General features: G+C 40.6%; 1 protein-coding gene and 1 long non-coding RNA gene across 3 annotated transcripts in view; one reads left to right on the forward strand and one right to left on the reverse strand.

Annotated features, from left to right (window-relative positions):
• Positions 1–19818, reverse strand: part of LOC101946424 (uncharacterized) — a 55606-nt gene extending 35788 nt beyond the window's left edge. Inside the window, exons 1-2 of the long non-coding RNA XR_010599592.1 lie at positions 19210–19818; positions 11023–11109 (exon numbers count right to left, since the gene is read on the reverse strand). This is a non-coding gene — a long non-coding RNA (uncharacterized LOC101946424). The remainder of the gene's footprint in view (positions 1–11022; positions 11110–19209) is intronic.
• SLC35F1 (solute carrier family 35 member F1) overlaps positions 1–20728 on the forward strand; it is a 369666-nt gene that overhangs the window by 187330 nt on the left and 161608 nt on the right. The window lies entirely within an intron of this gene.

A 20728-nucleotide genomic window follows, 5' to 3' on the forward strand; every position in this document is an offset into this window, starting at 1 on the left:
TCTTACCATAATTCAGAGCACTATTAATTCTGCATTGCTGCTAAATCAGCAGCATTCTCCAAACCTGAAGCTGGAATGTTAACATAACAGAATACGCAAGAGGCATAAACCAAGTACTTTATGGCCAAAGCAAAGCAGAATTCTGGACAAAACTGAAGTTTTCTTATTGGCCATCATTAATACTATATCCACAGTTCATGGCCTAAATTTTCAAACATTATGACTGGTGATTTTAAGTGCTTCAATTTTTTGGTACCCAACTTGACATAACTTTCAGGAACCTGATTTTCAGAGGGTGGGTATCTTAATTTGGGTACCCAAAAATCGGGGCACCAAAAATCACTAGTACACCTCTACCTCGATATAATGCTGTCCTCAGGAGCCAAAAATTCTTACCGTGTTATAGGTAAAACCGCGTTATATCGAACTGGCTTTGATCCGCCGGAGTGCGCAGCGCCCCCCCACCCCTACCCCGAGCGCTGCTTTACCACGTTATATCCAAATTCATGTTATATCGGACCACGTTATATTGGGGTAGAGGTGTAGTTACTTTGGAAAATACAGGCCCAGTCTACAATTACCAATAAATACATGTCTAATGGTCTTCCTAATTTTTTTCAGTATATTGTAATTTCCATTTCACAGTAATAGCAAAAGACATCATAGACAGCATCTCTGGGCAATTAGTGCACTCTTTGGGTGGTTAAAATTTAATATTTTATAATACAATCTGTGGTATGATATGTACACTCCCTGCCATGTCTTAATGCTTAATTATTATATATCTGTGGAAGACCTTCCAGAAGAAGTAACACAATGGAAGCAGAATTAGTCTTTGATTTAGATCAATATAAGGTTAGATATAAAATCAACTTTTGGTGCTCAGCTTCAACTTAGCCAAACTAGACATTCTCAGAAAACAAACAAACAAAGGAGCATAGATTAGAAAAAATTGTCAATTAAAAAGTTAACTAAACAAGTCTACTGTATAGAAGTGTCAATGTGCTGGATTAATTAATTGAAATCTTCCTTTTCGTCTCTCCTACTTTTATATTCCAGACTGGCTGTACATGTTGTTCACAGAGCTAATTATTTTACCCTGGGTCTCCAAATCTGATTAACTGCTTCAGTGCTGCATAATGTACCAGCTACACTGGCCAAAATTGAAGTTCCCCTGCTGCTCAGGGTATTTAGCAAGTTCTTCTCAAATACCAGCACTTCAATTCTGAGCTTCACTGGAAGTGGGGTGGAAAGCTGAGAAGTGAAAAGGACACACAGTTGTTGCCATTGGGAGGGGGAGGCAAGCTGGAGAATCAGGGGACAGAGTGTGCTCCAGTTGCTGGAAGGTGGGTCAGATTGAGATATATATTCAGGAAGAGGGAGGGAAAACAGAGTCTTATTGTAGGCCCAGAAGCAGAGTGAGCTGACAGGGTGCTACATATGTCTTGAGGTTGTGCTGCACCTCTGTGGAGAGGTTGAGTTTCAGTAACCTGGTGATAGGGACACTATATGCATGCCATTGTTATGACAAGTGGGTCAGGGCATGTTTCCAAGGAAGTAAAGTGTTTCACAAGAAGCCCAGTACAACTTCTTAGTAAAAAAGATTGGGTCTGTGTCTTTTGCCATATACTGAAAGGTAGATAAGTAGAAGAAACTTCCAGAAGCCTCTGATGCTTCTCTTATCTCACCCTCAGTACCCAGACACAGGTAAATGTAAGTGGCACCAGGCAAAGAGATTGTGAATAAACAATATTCTTATCAGACAACGAAGATCCTAAGCTCTTGTTGTGTGGTGTCATCTCCTCCTGGAACTTGGCAGTCCATAGGAGTTTTATCCAAGATCTCCTAGCTGGCTCTCCTAAGGGTGTCACCCCTACCTTCCATGGGCAGTGGGTAGAGCCTCCCTTCGGGGAGGCTAGTCCCCAGCTCTGCCCCTTCTGCCCTCACTCCCCCCCCATGGCCAGAGCCCCAAGGCACCCCTCAAGCGGAGGAGCCCCGAGTGCCCCCGCCCTCCGGCCAGAGAAGTCTTGGACCAGCTGCAGCCGCATGCACCTCCCCTCCCAAGACCCCAAGCCACCCGGGGAAAAGCGTCTCTGGTTCGGAAGAAGCTTTTGCTATACCCCATGCAGGTTTCGGGGAGACTGAGGAGGCAGTATTTGCTACTCAGTATTTGCTACTTTGCTGGAGTCCAGGAAGCTGAATAGCACATACCACCTCCTCAGCCACCCTGGAACCTGCATGCATCAGAATAAATCAAAAACTTCCCCCCAAAACCCCACAACCAGGGATCTTACAGCCACAGCAGCACCAGGGGAGGCGGAGCGTCCCCTGGCCTATTCTACGCACCACCCATGCTATCTTTCTTATGTCAAGGGTGGAGTTCTGCCACAATGAGTCTGCAGAACTTCTATAGCTTAATGCAAGGTTCCAACCACCTGCTAATAGGGTGGGCCATCAGGAAAACCTTGCCGTACTATTATAAGAGAAAAAGAGGGGTAACATTAAGGGCATGAATTTCTTAGAGTCTTTCCATTTTAAATCATGAACTCTTTACACAAAGGCACATAAAGTGAATGCTTATCATTGTTATCAAGTGGAAATTTGATTTGGGGTCTATGACTTTTAAGTAAGATGCCAACAGTGAGCAAAAGAAATATACCCTGGTGACAAAGAGGCTAGAAGTCTAGTACAACCTACCAGTTCTTCAGAACACACACACATGCATTCTGTTTTATGTGAAAGGCAAATATATAATTATATTTATTTTTTCTGAACCCATAGTATAAATTATATCTCTCAAGGCCAATTATTTTGTCAACTAAAGTAGGAAAGTGTAATTTTCAAGTTGGTTGAAGTTGAGATAATGCAGCAAATGGTGTGGTTCACTTACACACTCTGAATAATCTGAAACCTAACAATCTGGCCTCCCATGTTTTACCTCGAGAATTGTGAAAAAAAAGCCTGGTATTTAGGAAGTCTGCTAACCACTGATATGAATGCATCTTTACTGTCCAGTGAAATCCATTTCCAAAATGTCCTGAGTGGACCATAGAGAAGGTAACATTTTATTAAACAGTAAGGAGGATATAACACATACCCAGTATCCTAGTTTCCATACATAGGCAGAGTTTGAGGGGGGCAAGGGAGGGCATTGCACCCCAAACTGCAAGCCTCAGGGGAAGGCAGCCTGAGTGTGCCGTGCAATGCGTTCTGCAGAGGAAACAGGAGTTTGCTCACCTGAGGCAGGGTATTCAGCATTTTGTTTATCAACAGAGCGATTAACAGGTGATTAGGATGAGAAAGGGCTATTAGAATGTTGTCTAAAGTTAAATGATCTGTTCCAAGCTTGGTGAACTGCAAAAAGTAAGTAGCCTAAATGATAGAAAGTTATTGTAGATTTTTCTAGATGTTTCTGTTGTTGTATTCAAGAGGTGGTAACAAAGTTACTAAAATCTTTCTTTGAGAAGATAACTGATTTTTTAGACAAAGGAAATTAAGTAGATCTAATCTACCTGGATGTCAGTACGGCATTTGACACAGTTCCGCATGAGAAATTATTAGTTAGGCTATGTCTACACGCCACAGCCCTGCCGCTAAAAGTTGTGCAGTGTAGCCACTGTTTGTTGGCTCTCCTGCCAACAAAAAACTTCTACCCCCCAATGCGAGGCATTTGTGTTATCAGCAGGAGAGTGCTCCTGCTGACAACGCGCAGTTCACACTGGCACTTGTCATGGCAAAACTTTTGTCTTTCGGGGGGAGTGTGCTAATAAAATTTGCAGATGACACAAAGTTGGGAGGAATTGCCAATACGTAGGAGAACCAGAATATCATACAAGAAGATCTGCATGACCTTGTAAACTGGAGTAATAGAAATGGGATGATATTTAATAGTGCAAAGTGCAAGATCATGCATTTAGGGATTAACAACAAGAATTTTTACTATAAGCCTGGGATTTATCAGTTGGAAGTAACAGTGGAGGAGAAAGAGCTGGGGGTATTGTTTGATCACAGGATGACTATGAGCCATCAATGTGATGCAGCCGTGAAAAGGCTAATGCGGTCCTGGGGTGCATCAGGCATGGTATTTCCAGTAAAAACAGGGAAGTGTTAGTAAAATTATAGAAGGCACTCGTGAGACCTCATCTGGAATACTGTGTGCAGTTCTGGTATCCCATGTTTAAGGAAGATGAATACATATTGGAACAGGTGCAGAGAAGGGCTACTAGGATGATGTGAGGAATGGAAAACCTATCTTCTGAAAATAGACTCAAAGAGCTTGGCTTGTTTAGTCTAACCAATAGGAGACTGAGAGGAGATATGATTGCTCTGTATAAATACATCAGAGGGATAGATACCAGGAGGGAGAAGAGTTATTTAAGTTAAGCATCAATGTGGACCCCAGAACAAATACATATAAACTGGCCATCAACAAGTTTAGGCTTGAAATTAGGCAAAGGTTTCTAACCATCAGAGGAGTGAAGTTCTGCAGCAGCCTCCCTATGGGAGCAGTTGGGGCAAAAAACCTAACTGGCTTCAAGACCGAGCTTGATAAGTTTATGGAGGACATCGTATGACAGGACTGCCTACAATGGTGTGTGGCCTATTAATGACTGCCTGTAGCAAAAATCCCCAATGACTGGAGACGGGACATTAGATGGGGAGGGCTCTAAGTTACTAAAGATAATTCTTTCCCAGGTGTCTGCCTGGTGGGTCTTGCTCACATTTCAGGGTCTAACTGATCATATTTGGGGTCAGGAAGGAATTTTCCCATGTGTTAGATTGGCAGAGGCTGTGGGAATTTTTCACCTTCTTCTGAAGCATGGGGCATAGGTTCACTTGCAGGTTGAAACTAGTGTAAATAGTGAATTCTCTGAAACTTGAAGTCTTCAAACCATGCTTTGAGGACTTCAGTAACACAGCCAGCAGTTAGCAGTCCATTACAGGAGTGGATGGGTGAAGTTCTGTGGCCTGCAATGTGCAGGACGTCAAACAAGATGATCACGATGGTCCCTTCTGACTTCAGTAAGAGTATCTAAGTAAGAATATACATTACAATTTTAAACCGAAGCAGTGTCCCATAAGTGACTTGCCACATACGGTGATCAGATGTACTGATGTTATAGGGACAGTCACAATATTTGGGGCTTTTTCTTATATAGGTGCCTATTATCCCCCTCCCCTTGTTCTGATTTTTCACACTTGCTGTCTGGTTACGCTATTGCAACAAGATGTCAGAACATGTTAGTATTAGAGCTGAGTGGGTCTAATATTTATTTAATTTTCTTTCTTGATATAGGAATTAGATACAATGCTCCTGTCAGATATTTCTAAGTTATTATCTGCAAAAACACTAGAATTTTCAGTTGCCTAAGTAGCCCCTGGAATCACGGTAAAATTGTGCCACTCCCCAATCTGAAATGATGCCCCTGTGGGGGGCAGGCATGGAATTTGTTTCCCCCAAACACACACGCAGCCCCTTTGGCCTGACTGGAGCTGCCCCCTGAAATATAGAAGTCAAAGTATGCCTATGTTTCCATAGTAAGAAACCAAAGACAGGTCATTTAAAATCATCAGTACAGATCCTGGCAGAAGACATATACTTAGCCCACAGACTAACGGTACTTAACAAATGTGGTCCAAATGACCTTGTTTATTAATAATTTTCCATAGTTGTGATGAAAATACATTTAGGAAAACCAGCCTATCAAATAAAACCCACAAACCACTGAGAAGAAACCTTATTCCTTCAAATTAATTGATGGTCAAATTTGGATAGCGTTATTCATGTCAAGTAGTACCCTAGTCCAAAAGTAGTCAAGAAAGAATAAAGGTATCAAAACTGACATCAATGGGCTAATGGTGCCATCACAATAAGTAAGCAATCAGAATCTGGCCCTGACTGGTTTAAGCGTAAATATTTTGAAATAATAGTTCCACAGTTATGTGAAATATAAAATGTCTCCATTCAGTATGGACATTGGGTCTAAATCTTTGCTTTGTTGTCAATGCTCATTCTACCTTTGCATTTTGTTATTTCCTTCCTATTATTTAATGAGCTCAGATTGTGTTGGCATTTTTGGAGAGAGTGTGTGTGGTATTTACCGTTGGATGCCTGCCACAATCAGTATTTTAAGAACTTTTTAAAAATATGCTATTGTGCCCTGGAGCATATCCTAAGCTGACTCCAAGGCGTTTGGGAATTCAACTTACACTTCTGTAAAACTGATTTACTGTTTCCATCAGAACTTGTGAGGAAGAGAAAGATCCCATTTCAAAGTAGGCTTTTCACAGTGGAAATACCCTAAGGAAATATGAAGCCGATAAAATGAACTCCTACTTTTCCTTATAGAATGCCACACAGTGATATTTTATTTGGTGTCACATTTGAGAGGAAATTATTCTGCAACAGTGTATTATAAAAAATAATGTAGTATGTTAAATGTATTTGGTAAGTGCAATTTTCCACCCGTTTCGTCATTTATTTTTACTTTCATACACAGAAAAGTGAAGTATGACACTATTAGAATGTAAACTGTTATTTTTGCTGGTACTGGTATAACTCAGCTCTGGTGAATATTAAAACAACATGACAGCTTCATTCCCAGTAGCTGATTGTGCTATACATATTGGTACAAAAAGATTTAATGTAATGTAAAGATGGTCATTAAAGAACATCTGTAACATATAGGCAGACATTTTATGTGTCCTAGTTTGAAGCATTGCACAAGCTCCACTATCCCTAAATAACACAGAGATTAAACTAAGAAAAGAGAGTTATTAACTTCATTCTACCTTGCTAAATTCTCAAGTAGTTTTAGTGGAATGTGGTTTTATCATTTCCAGTCGTAAATTGTTTTGTAGTGCTCCTAGGTGCTGTTAAATAGCTGCCATATTTCAGGGCCGCCCAGAGGGGGGGCAAGTGGGGCAATTTGCCCCAGGCCCCAGGCTCCACAGGGGCCCCCAAGAGAACAGCTGAGGCTCCTGCCCTGCCTCCGCCCCGGCCCGACCCTGCCTCCGCCCCTCTCCAGGAGCCTCAGCGCATCCAGGAGCGTCCCTGAACAGCTGCAACGTGTCTCGGCGGGGCCTGAGTTCCTCCCCGCTCAGAGCTGTGTGGTAAGGGGGCAGGACTGTGAGCTCCAGGCCGAGTAGAGGGAGCTCAGGCCCCGCTGGAGCTCGCATCCCCGCCCCCTTACCACGCGGCTCTGAGCGGGGAGGAGCTCAGGCCCCGCCAGAGCCACGCTGCCCCGCTATTCAGGGACGCTCCTGGATGTGACGCGATGAGGCTCCCTGTGAGGTGGGAGCCGGGGGGAAGAGGCCGGGGACAGGGGGGTTGGATAAGGAGCAGGGGACAGGGAGGGGGCAGAGGTTGGGGGAGGCGGTCAGGGGACAGGGAATGGTGGGGTTGGATCGTGGGCATTCTGGGGGTCTCTCAGGACTCAGCGGGGGGTGGATGGGGTCAGCAGTCAGGGGACAGAGAGCAGGGGTGGGGTCCTGGGGTGGTGGTGGGTCTCTGAGGGACGGTAAGGGGGCAAGGAGCAGGATGGGTTGGGGATTCTGAGGGGGGCGGACAGTTGGGGGACAGGGTAGGGGTCGTATAGGAGGTAGGGTCAGGCTGTTTGGGAGGCACAGCCTTCCCTACCCTAAAGCTCATTCAGCAGTTTGAGGCTTGCAGAAGAGCCGAGCTGTTAGCTTTTCCATTAGGGCTGCCGTCCCTTTCACTTCTCAAATGCCAAATTATAGTCTATATTTAATTTCAGTGCCATAGGGAGATTCATGTCAGGGGAGAGTAGCTTCATTTAAAAATAGCCACTGGGGGAGGGATCACATGAGAAGAGTACTATCATACACCATCTACCTCCTTCCCAACCTTACCAAGGGAGACCCCCCCCCTCCCCTGCATTCCCTGAGGCTTCAGAGGGGTTAATTCAGTGGTTCTCAAACTTTTGTACTGGTGACCCCTTTCACATAGCAAACCTCTGAGTGCGACCCCGCTCCCCCCTTATGAATTGAAAACACTTTTTTATATATTTAACACTATTATAAATGCTGGAGGCAGAGCGGGGTTTGAGGTGGAGGCTGACAGCTCGTGACCCCCAGTAATAACCTCGTGACCCCCTGAGGGGTCCCGACCCCCAGTTTGAGAACCCCTGGGTTAATTTAATTTTAGTACCCTGTGTCCATTCACATGCATGTGCTATTTTGAGCATTTCAGTTTTCACAACATAGGCTCATCCCAGATTCTGGAACAAGCTCAAATGCTCAGTTCGTGGAGTATGTACATAAGCTATACTAAAGACAAACCCACAGTAACCGTCTCCAGTTTGTGAGGGACCCCATGGAGCCAGTCTCTAGGAAACAGATAAATGCATGGAGGTTAAGTCCATTAATGGGTATTAGCCAGGATGGGTAACGAATAGTGTCCCTAGCCTCTGTTTGTCAGAGGGTGGAAATGGATGGCAGGAGAGAGATCACTTGATCATTACCTGTTAGGTTCACTCCCTCTGGGACACCTGGCATTGGCCATTGTCGGTAGACAGGATACTGGGCTGGATGGACCTTTGGTTTGACCCAGTATGGCTGTTGTTATGTTCTAACCTAAATGAACCCAAAGTTATGGAAACAGATATGAGTCAAGGAAGCCAGCAGAGTATCAGAAACCTGGAAAAATCTCTGACTGGATGGTCTCAGGCGTTTGGTCACAAGCTGAGGCGGTTCAAAAGTTTTGGATTTTTTTTACCAGAATTTTTTTATTGTTTGTTTAAACAATCGAACACAGCAAGCAGCAAATATTTGGCCACACACTTCTGAAACCCCAAACCATATTCAGGTTTTGGCAGACTAATTTCAGCTTTTCAATTAAAAAAAAACACAACAGATTTTGAAGGAAAGCAGACATTGTCTGTGATTTTTTTTCTCCTTTTTAAAAACCCCTAGTTTTCGATCCAAAAAAAGTTTTGACGGAAAATATTTGTCCAACCCTTTCAATGAGCTTTAGTGCCTTTTAGCACTAGCTGATGCTGAGAACCAGTGATACCTTGTAAAGAAGTTTTCTCAAAACTGGGTTTGTGCCGAGATGCGGAAGGTTTATTTTTCCCAGGGCCACCCGTGGGGGGGGGGAGAGGGGAAGCAAGTGGGACAATTTGCCCCGGTCCCTACAGGGGCCCCACGAGAATATAGTATTGCAATTTTTTTTATGGAAGGGGCCCCCGAAATTGCTTTGCCCCAGGCCCCCTGAATCCTCTGGGTGGCCCTGCCATATTTTGCCCTAGAGGGTGTTGCATTATAATTGATGATGTGATTAATATCTATTTATTTGTCCATCTGATATTATTTGTAAAGCATTTTTGTGATCCTTCGGAATAAAAGTGCTATTCTTGGAAGCCAAAAATTCGGAGTTTTAAAGTTGCAGTGACATTACTGTAAAAGTTATGGTGCTATGACAGTTTAGAAAGGAAATGGATAAGACTGGGCATGATAATATATAAAATAATGAGAAGGAAGATCAGGAGCTTCTGTTCTCCATTTCACAACATAACAAGAAATTGAAAGGTAGCAAATTCAAAACTGATAAAAGGAATATTTTTTAACTCAATGCATAATTAGACTGGGTTACTCTTTGCCACATTTCCACAGATCGCTGCTGGAATAGTTTGCCCGATTCTAGTTCCAGAATTCAAGAAGGATGTTGCTTAATTGCAGAAGGTTCAGAGAAGAGCCACAAGAATGATTAAAGAATTAGAAAACATGTCTTGTAGTGATGAACTCAAGGAGCTCAATCTGTTTTGAATTGACACAGTCTGTAAGTATTTACACAGGGATGGGAAACAGAAATTTGATAATAGAGGGCTCTTCAAGTTAGCAGACAAAGGTATAATAAGGTCCAATTATTGGAAGTTGAAGTTAACAAATTCAGATTAGAAAAAAGACACAAATTATTAACAGCGAGGGTAATTAACCATTGGCACAATTTACCAAGGGCTGTGGTGGATTTACCCTCACTGGCAATTTTAAAGATAAGATTCAATGTTTTTCTAACATTTGTTCTAGTTCAAATAGGAATTAATTCAGGGAAATCCTATGGCCTGTGTTCTAGATGATCGTAATAGTCCCTTCTGGTTTTATAACCTATATGATGTCACCAAGGCCAAGAATTTAGTGAGATTCACAAAAGAATTGGACATTTATATAAATAATAAGAATATCCAGAGTTGTAACAGTTAAGGCAAACAAAGAATATGGAAGGCATAAGATAAACCTTATACTTCAGGATTTAAATCAGTCTATAACTATTAGGAATTGAGGATTAAGGATGAGACCTTGCTGGGAATTATATCCTAGCTGCCTCAGGTGGGTTTCTTCCACCTTTCTGTGAAGCATCTATACTGTTGATTTTAAATGGGTCACAGGCATGGATTTTATCCATTGATACTGATGAACTAATACAGACCTTAATTAATCAGCTCCTCTTTCTAACATCTCTGATAAATCATTCAGTATCTGCTTTTACAGACATGTATAATCTCAGGATAGTAAGGGAAAACAGGGACCAGTTTGGATAGTTGTTTAGAAAAAGGGACTATGTTCACTTTCATAGTTCACATGTTCATATGTTCACTTTCAGAGTTGGATGAGTAAGTCAAAGGGATGTATCCAAAGGAAAAATGTTTTGGAACAGTTCAGTCTATAGGGATAGCGGAAAATTGGAATTAGACTTTATTGTATTCCTCCACCCACTTCACCCCTTCCTAGTTATATAGCTCTAGTGAGTTATGGAGCAGAGATTATATAATCTGACCCTCTTTTCACATTCTTTTTTGTGTTCTTTTATAACACTTGTTACATTGCCTTTCAACACGTATTTGTAAAGTATATTAAGATTTTCACACTTCACTTGGTTGCTTTGCTATCTCCAGCTTTGGTGCTAGATTTTGTGGAGTATCAGAAGAAACATGTTTATTTGAAAATGAGAAAAATGTAGCAGCAGGTGGTTAGTCAAGGCAACAAGGTAGACGTGACACAGACCTGGACTGAGATGACTGGATTTGCTGTATACGTGTCTGTCCTCTCAAAATGCTGACAGTGTCAAGAAGGGAAATGCTTCTCCTGGGGCTGTGAAATCAGGAATTGAAAGAATTCTAATTACATCTTAAAGTATAACACAACAAGATGTGCACAGGGGCACTCTGGGTCAGTAACTAGATTGTTTTTCTCCCTCCTGACTGCTGGTCTCTTACAGCCTTGCAGCAGATTTAGTTCATAAAGGAAGCAGAAGTGGGATTGAGAAGAGTCATTCTCCTACTTTTCATTGGGATAGTCAGATAGGCTTCCATAGAATTCTAGTGATGTCTTCTTTCTTTAGACTGTGCATTTTCTTAGACTGTGCATACCATTTGTTTTCCTTAGCACTGGGCACCAAGATAACCTTAAACAAAAAGCTACAATGTATATATATATTTAAGCTCTAAATACTCCTCATTTTATTCACCTAAGTCAAGGAGTTTACTTGCATGAGTAAAGCAAGTAAGATGTGACTGACCCACGTGCTTACACACTCTGAACTATTCACACCTACATTGCAAAAGGTGAAATATCTATAACCTTCCACCCTGGTGTCTAATGAAATAGTATAATATACTGATGCTTCAACAACTCTTTGAGACCATTTGAAACAAAAATTTGGATCCCAGTTTTGTGTTTTATCCTCAAAATAATCTTGACTTGGGCCAAACTCATCAGATCATCCTGAGGGATGGGGTAATGGGGCTAGTCGATATATTCTGTAGTAAGAAAGAAACATGGATTCAGTGACATTATTCATGCTAAACACATGTTCCTGATTCAGGAGAAGGCATGTAGGAATCAATGCTGAAAAGTGCTGAGCAACTCCTGCCAGTTATTGAGTGCTTTTAACTCCCATTGACTTCAATGGAAGTTGAGGAAACTTAGTGTATTAGAGGAGATGCCAAGCTGTGCCTCACAGGATCATTTCGTTAGAATACAAGTGAGAGTACTGCTATAGTTCTCTTCACATCTCTATGTCTAACCATGGGCTGAGTGGAAATGAGAGGCAGACAGCATGAAAGGTAGCGGTAGGACTTTCCCTGTAAGGATGTATAATGGATGCTTTTCTTTTCTTTGACGTTTTCTTTCTCAAGGATCAAGGCTAATAGCCATGATATGGGGGGGGGGGGGGGGGGGAGAATGTTTTGATTCTAATTGATTAATGATGTCCTTTTAAGTAATGAGGAAGGGGTTTATTCCATAAAGTCACTAAAGAACAATTTAATTGTATCTTCAGGTCAGTTCTTATACCAAGATCTAAAGGCTGAAGATTCTGTGGTTACCACAAGTGAAGTTCGAATTGGAATGTGGGCCATAATAAAGAGACGGAAGGTTGTGGTCAGAGAATCATAGTAATGAGTGTAATACTGGCCCCATTGAATTTAGTGACAAAACTCCAGGTCATTTCAGTGGAGCCAGGCTTCATTCAACCTGTGATGCGAAGGGCCTGCACAAGGCCTATGCAGTAATTAATTTCCAATTAAATCTTACTCTGGTGGCTTAAACAGGATTTTAAGTGGTGTATTATGCTGGCCCTCTGATTAGTGGTGAATTTCATCATATGTAACAGATTAATAAGAGAATGAGCATCTTGAGCATTCAGGTATTTAATTTCAAAGGCAGGATTATCAGATTATCTGTCTCTCTAATAAACCTTCATACATTGGTAACATTCTTAACCTGCAATCAAGAAGCATTGTGGGGGAGATAGCTCAGTGGTTTGAGCATTGGCCTCCTAAACCCAGGGTTGTGAGCTCAATCCTTGAGGGGGCCACTTAGGGAACTGGGGCAAAATCAGTACTTGGTGCTGCTAGTGAAGGCAGGGGGCTGGACTCGATGACTTTTCAAGGTCCCTTCCAGTTCTAGGAGATGGGATATCTCCATTAATTTATTTATTTAATTTATTAAAAATGTGATGTGATATTCTTTCCTATCTTGGAAAACAATGAAAATATAAATTTCCAATCTGAGAAGCAAAATCCCTACCGATCAATATAAGCAAAGCATCACCACACATGAAAATTGACTTTTGGAAAGCAATATTTGCTCCACATAGCTGAAAGATCACTTCAGGCAGATAACAGTAAAACCAAAGTTCCATTATACTATCGGAAAGCCATATCTCCGTAGGAATGGAAGTTTATTGACATTTGAAGAAATAATGTAGGTCCCAACATTTTTTCATCTTCAGTGGAGTTCACTGCATTAAGCTTAAATGTTATTTGCACATTTCTCTGGCACGCTGGTGAGTTTCTCTTTCTGGCATTTAACCATATGGTTTGTTAAAAAGAGTTTTCTTAACATTTCCAAAAGAACACCTAAAATCTTCTACCTTGCAGTCAGCCACGTTTTCAAGACTTGTATATTAGAAAAGCACCTCAAAGTTTGACCATTTGTAACAAATGGAAACAAAAGGGGAAGTTGATAGCGATGAATATAAAGTAGAGACTAAGAATGGTAGAAAATTGATAAGGGAAACAAAAGGACACAAGAAGAAATCAGTGGCCGCAGAGTTATGGGTAATAAGAAGGATTTTTTTCAAGTATATTAGGAACAAAAGTAACACTAACAATGGTATTGGCATATTACTAGATGGATATGGTAAAACTGTCAATAATAATGCAGAAAAAGCAGAAGAGTTCAATACAAATTTCTGTTTTGTTAGGAAAAAGCCAGATATAGTTATATTATGATGATGGAATACTTTCCATGCTAATGGTATCTAAGGATGATGATAAACAACAACTACTGTAGATAGACATTTTAAAATCAGCAGGTCCAGATAACTTGCATCCAAGAGTTTTAAAAGAACTGGTTGAGGAGCTCGCTCAATCATTAATGATGATTTTTATAAGTCATGGAACACTGTGGAAATTCCAGAGGACTGGAAGAAAGCTAATATTGTGTTAATATTTAAAAAGGGTAAACCTGGATAATTATAGGCCTGTCAGCTTGACATTGATCCCAGCCAAAATAATGGAACAACTGATTAGGGACTTAATTAATAAAGAATTAAAGAAGAAGAATATAAATGACACCACTCAGTATTTTTTTTTAAATAGATCCTGTCATACTAATTTGATATCTTTTTTTAATGAGATTGCAAGTTTGGTTGGCAAAGTTTATAGAGTTGATGGAATATACTTAGATTTTTGTAAGACATTTGATTTGGTGCCACATGATATTTTGTATCATTCCAGTTTTTAATCAAAATCAACATGGTTCACATTTAATGGATTAAAAACTGGCTAACTCTGATAGGTCTCAAAATGTAAATGTAAACAGGGCATTATCACTGAGTTAGTGTGTTTCTACTGTGGTCCCACAGGGATTACTCCTTGGCCCTACACTATTTAACATGTTTATCAATGACCTGGTAGAAAACATTACTGATAAAGTTTGCAGAGGACACAAAGATTGAGGGAGTGGTTAATAATGAAGAGGACAGGTCACTGATACTGAGCAACCTCAATCATTTGGTGAGCTGGGCGCAAACAAATAATATACCTTTTAATATGGCCAAATGTTAAGTTATACATCTAGGAACAAAGAATGCAGGCCTCTAAAAAGAACCTGGGGATCATGGTGGACAATCAGCTGAACATGAGCTCCCAGTGCGACATCGTGGCCAGAAGGGCTAATGCAATCCTTGGATGTATAAACAGGGGACTATTGAGTAGGAATAGAAAGGTTATATTAGGACACTGTATCTGGCCACTGGAATACTGTGTCCAGTTCTGGTGTCCACAATTGAATAAGGATGTTGATAAATTGGAGAGGGCACAGAGAAGAGCCACAAGAATGATTAAGGATTGGAAAACATGCCTTACAGTGAAGTGCTGACTTGATCACAGTCTGTAAATACCTACATGGGGAATAGAAATCTGATAATCAAGGGCTCTTCAATTAGCAGACAAAGGTATAACAAGATCTAATGGCTTGAGGTTAAAGCTAAACAAATTCTAAGTAGAAATAAGGTAAAATTATATAACAGTGAGGGTAATTACCCATTGCAACAACTTAGCAAAAGTTGTGGTAAATTCTCCATACCTGGAAATTTGTAAAGCAAGATTAGATGCTTTTCTAAAAGATATGCTCTATTTCAAACAGGAATTAATTCAGGGACATCCTATGACGTGTTGTACAGGACATCACACAAAATGATTGCAGTGGTCCATTCTGGTTTTATATAATCTATGGATTTATGCTTTCTTAATTGAAATGCCAAGGAGCACAAAACAGTTCAAAGAAAAAAATGTTAGAATAAGTATTTAAAGTGATTCTTTTCACTTCCATTTTCTTTTAATACATGTTAGCTATAGTGTTAACATACAGCTTCACAGGAAAAACCTCTTTCAGCAAAGAGGTTTTCTGAGTGCTTTCCTGATTGGCATCCTTGTTAAGCTGTCACCAGATATCACTGAGCACAATTGGTTATGGTGTCATCAAGCTACATATCCTCAGTGGATTATGAGTTTTAGTGAAAAGCCGATTTCCTTGCATGGTAACTGTGAACAACTTTTTTTTTCATTTTTCCAGTTATTCTGCAAGTTAATAAAGGGATTTTTCTTTCTTTTTCTTTCTTTCTTCTAAATAATAGAGGGCCTTTTAATCTAGTTGACAAAGGCATAAAAAGGTCCAATGACTAGAAGTTGACATTACACATGTTCAGACTAGAAATAAGGTGCAAACTTTTAATAACAAAATTAATTAACCATTGGAATAACTTACCTAGGAATGTGTGGATTCTCCATCACACGAAGTCCTTAGCATAGAATTCATTTAAAAAAAAATCCTGGTCCCTTTTTGTCCTGTTTTATTATTCAGTCAGAGCCCTTTCAGTTGGCTGGTGACAGTGTTTGGAAATGGAGACATAGGGTCAGTTTCACTGGTGCCATAATTAGGCACAACTCCATTGATTTCTTGTAATGTAAATTTGTCCTGTGTGGTATATCTTGATCTCAGGACCTAGGGATTCATGTGTATATTAATAATAATGGGAAAGCCCCATGCAGATAGATCACAACTATAGCCACATAATTGTATCTGCAAGACAAGTTCACTAAAGTGAATGTTTTCTTTTAACACACATTTTCTGAAGTATATTCAGGAATTTGCCTGAAAGGTCAGAAGGAGGGTTGGAGAGCTGAAAAGAATGGACAAAAAAGGAAGAGATCTATGATAAATGGACATCGTTTTCAAATGCCTGATGAGGTTGTATCCCATTACAGTTGTTTTCTCAGTCAGCAGCAAAGAGAATGGAGTGTGAGGCTTGGCATAAGCTGTGCCTGTGAAGCCTTAAAAGAGAGAAAGCACAAAGTAGCTTCCAACTGCAAATCAGGGCAATGGAAGTGCTCCTTTCCCTGCCTTGGCAGAAGCCCCTCCATGAGGATCGGACTTTGGGGGTAGAAAGAGGGTAGGGCTGGAGGCACAGCAGTGGGATATAGGGTTGCCAACCCTCCAGGATTGGCCTGGAATCTCCCAGAATCGGCATTGAAAGCAATCCAGGAGATTTTAATAGGATATTTTAAGAAATTGACATTGCCATGTTGGGGAAAAAAATCTTCCGGAATATCTTTAGTCAGAGTTGGCAACCCTAGTGGGATACGAGGACTCTCATTGGAATTGGCTGCCCAGCAATGACTGTAAAATGCCTCCCCAGAGAGAATTCCATGGGCACTGGTTCGCAACGGTGAACCCCAGACTACACAGCTCCGGAGGCAGTCATACTGCCGCAGGGGGCAGCGCAGTGACTGGCAGGCAATGTAGAGGTAGAAGGCCTCTGCATGAACAACTCTGGCATTCACTGCTTTTGGTGGCTGAGTCCCTGCTACGACTATGAGTGAAAGGGGAAAACCCCTCTTACACTCTTAAGAAAGAATGGTTATAGTTTCTCTCCCTCTCCTCTCCCCCCTCCCTCTGTGTAAGGACATATCGTTTGCTTTGTGATGATTTTCCTTAGTTTGTTAAAGCCTTTTCTTTTAACTTTCCCTTCTACTCCTTCCACTTTCAATTAACCTTTTGGTTGTTCTGAGATTTTTGTCTTTTTGTAATAAAAGTGCCTCCCCTGTCTGTGCCCCCAGGCCCGGGATCAAATTGCTTTTCCTGTTACTACATCTGCAGAGGTAGAGGGAACAAGATGATCCTTTATTAGGAACATAGTAGGGTTAAAACAGAATGTAGCCTGTATGTTCTTTTAGCATGAGCATCCCAAATCACATGCCTTAAGTAAGGGCTTTACCCAGCTCTAGTTGTGTAATTTACGTATACATTAATGATATTTGTGGTGGCACGTGTTGGCAGGACACCGAAATATTGCAAAAGGACCATGAAAGATTAGGAATACAGACGGGAAATAAGAAAGTTAGATTTCTCTTGGCAAAAACATCAGTAATTATATGTGAAGTAAAATAATCCTAAACACAAAATGAAGCTAAAGTGATAACTGAGAGGGTACATAAAGTTAAATTACAAAAGAAAATGTAGACTAAATATCAGGAGAGGTTTCTGGAAAGTGAGTTTTAGTATTATATGTATCAGATTCATGCCTAGAAGCCCCAACATACAAAGTACTACACAGACACATAATAAGATGGTCCCTGCCTCAAATAGTTTTCAGCCTAAATAGACAAAACAGCCAGAGACTGGAGAGTAAACAAGGGTACAGAGAGCTGAGGTAGTCTAAGGTCACACATAAGGTTAGTGGCAGAGGTAGCAATAGAATGTAGGGGCAGATCCTCGGCTATGACAATGTATATCAGCTGAGGATCTGTCCATAGGTCTCCTGCTTCCCAGTGTAGTGCCCTATTCTTTCTAGACGAGCATGCTACCTCTCATGCTGGAACAATCTCTTTAGGGAAGTGGTGGAATCTATTTTAAACTACTAGAGGATGGAATAGATGATAAAATGGGCCTTTCCCAGCTCTAATTTCAATAATTTGATGAATTTCTCTATAGCCTCTTTCATTAAAATTGTATGAGAAAATGATTTGCAGGCAAATTAAGTTATTGACATAGATACTAAATAATAAAATCATATAAATTAAACACAAGCACACAGTTAGTTATAAGATTAATGTCTCTCATCTCCTCTGTTGATATCTCTAAAACATCCTTAAATGTACATAACAAGTATCAGCAAAAGAAGTAAACATTTTTAAGTACCATCACACAGCACTGATCATATTCTGCACATCAGATGATTCTATTGCACACCTTGGTGAAGTCTGATATTTCCCTTGAATATGTAATAGAAATCAACTAACCTGTGTTATAATATTTAGGGCCCAATTTTTATCCAGGCTTCAACTTGACTTCCATTTTTGCATGCTCAGTTCTGTGCATGATGTGTATATTTAGAAATACACACACACTTTATATATAATCTTTTGTGTTCCAAAAAGTAGACACAGTGGAAATTCACTTCTCAATTAGGGTATGATCTGATGTTCAAAGATAGCAAAAGATGCCCACTGACTTCAGTCAGATTTGGATCAGATCCTTACCTCTGTGCAACCCTACTGGCATTAAGGGGGTTGCACAGGTGAAAAGGAGAGCAGAATTTGACCCAAAGGAGAAAGCTGTATAGGGGGAAAACCTGTCACTACTGACAAAACTGGGAAAAGGTTATGTTGCACTTGTGTCTTGAAAAAAACTAAACATTTGATTTATTTGTATCTAACTTTTGCCACATCAGATGGTTTTCATATCTGAGTTGCATCTGCAAACCCTCTTGCTTAACCCTCCTTCTCCCTCTGCTTCCCTCCCCCCCCCCCAAAAAAAAAATCTGTACAAGAAGACTGAGCCAAACAAAACTGATTGAACAAAAGTTTGTCTCAAAAGTTGAACAAAACTATTTGTGGTAAAGTAATTTAATTACAGTTCAATTAAATATCAGCATAATTCACAAGTAAACCATGGCACAGTATGCAAAGCTAATGTGCTTCACCAATTTTATAAAAAGCAATTAAGTTGTTCTACAGTCCTTTATGCTCATTCCAAGATAATCTATTTCATCTATCCAATCTATTGGAGTAAAGAACAAAATGTAGGGTGCATACCAACACATAGCAAATATAACCTATTGAACATAATCTCTTAAGCATGTGTGTGCTGCACATGATAAGTGGTATCATTTAATTCTCTCACCTCTCAGAGGAATGTTTCTTCCCTTCTTTATTTTCTTGTCTCTCTTAAACTATGAAAGACTAAATCAATAGGAAACTAAACATATAATATTCAAATCACATTTAGTGGTCTGACAAACTCAGAAAGGCAAGGAAATTCAGAGTTGAGGCAGAAGTTCAATCCTTTGGTTATAAGTAGAGCCTTTAAATTCCTCCTTTCCCACAGGGGATCTCCTGTCCTACAGGATAATAATGGCAGACTTTCGTCTTGAAAGATGACGGTGTAAGTGCCAAAGCGGTTCAGTTACTGTGTGTCATTCATGAGTGGCTAAAAAGTCCAGTTCATCTTGCAGACCTGAAGAAGAGCTCTGTGTGGCTCAAAAGCTTGTCTCTTTCAGCAACAGAAGTTGGTCCAATAAAAGATATTACCTCACCCGTGTTCTCTCTCAAATTCCTGAGTGACAGCCTTTGCCACAGATAATGCAGGCGTAAGGTGAAGGGCCAGAGGATGAAGCCAGCACACTACTAGCACTTGAGGCCTACTGCACTTTCCTCTTTGCTCTCTTCATTTCCTCTCTCTCAACCACCTTCCTTCAGCCTCTTTGTCTTCTGCAATGCAGCCCTCCAGTGTATCCTGTTGCTTGCTGCAGTGTCAATGTTAAAAGTTTTCATGTCCCTCTTGCAAATGTCCTTGAATGCAGGGTAAACGCTATTGAATAATATTGAATTCTTGTTTCTTTTAAAAAAGTTACTACCAATAGGTATTACTGAGTGTTGATACTATAATAATAATAATAATAATTAATAATAATAATTTTATTTTGTTATGCTGGTGACTAAAGTGTGCTAGGCACTGTACAAACACAGCTGATGACACAGTCCCTATCCGGAAGAGCTTACAGTCTAAATAGGCAAGGCATACAACCACCGATAGACAAGCAACATACAAGGAAAATGGTGATGTTAGGGGCATGTCTTACTACATTTTTTCCCTTTTCCCCTTGCTTGCACTCCCCAATTTCACCTCCATTTCTTTACTCCCATTTTCTCCTCTGTCCAGCCGACAACCTGCTCTGCTGTTGCTGGACTAACATGCCTTCCTTCTGCTCTCTCCACCACAGAACATAGATTAGGGCTCAGTATGAGAAGCTAGAAGGAAAAAAGCAAACTACTCAGATGATGCTGATGCTAATGAAAGCATCTGTATGTGTCTGCGTGTGTGACTGAGAGGCAAAAGAAGCTTTGCTTGAGAGAAATGTGTTTAGTGACCAGGACACATCTCTGTTTTTCAGTGAGCTTTTATTAGGTTTTGGAGATGTACCGCAAACAATTTTGAGCAATTTAAAGCAGGTATCTTGTAGTGAAATTTAAGATAATTCTTCATATTACTCTGATTTATACCACTGGCCCATGATCAGACACGACAGAGGAAGGCTTTGGAAACTCTTTGGGCACGGCCATGTCTATCTCTGTGTTTGTGAAGTGCCTATATACTGTCACAGCGGGGCCTGGACAATATATACACTCAATCCTCAGGTTTT

The sequence above is a fragment of the Chrysemys picta genome, chromosome 3, assembly GCF_011386835.1.
Source record: "Chrysemys picta bellii isolate R12L10 chromosome 3, ASM1138683v2, whole genome shotgun sequence".
In the NCBI taxonomy this organism is placed as follows: Eukaryota; Metazoa; Chordata; order Testudines; family Emydidae; genus Chrysemys; species Chrysemys picta.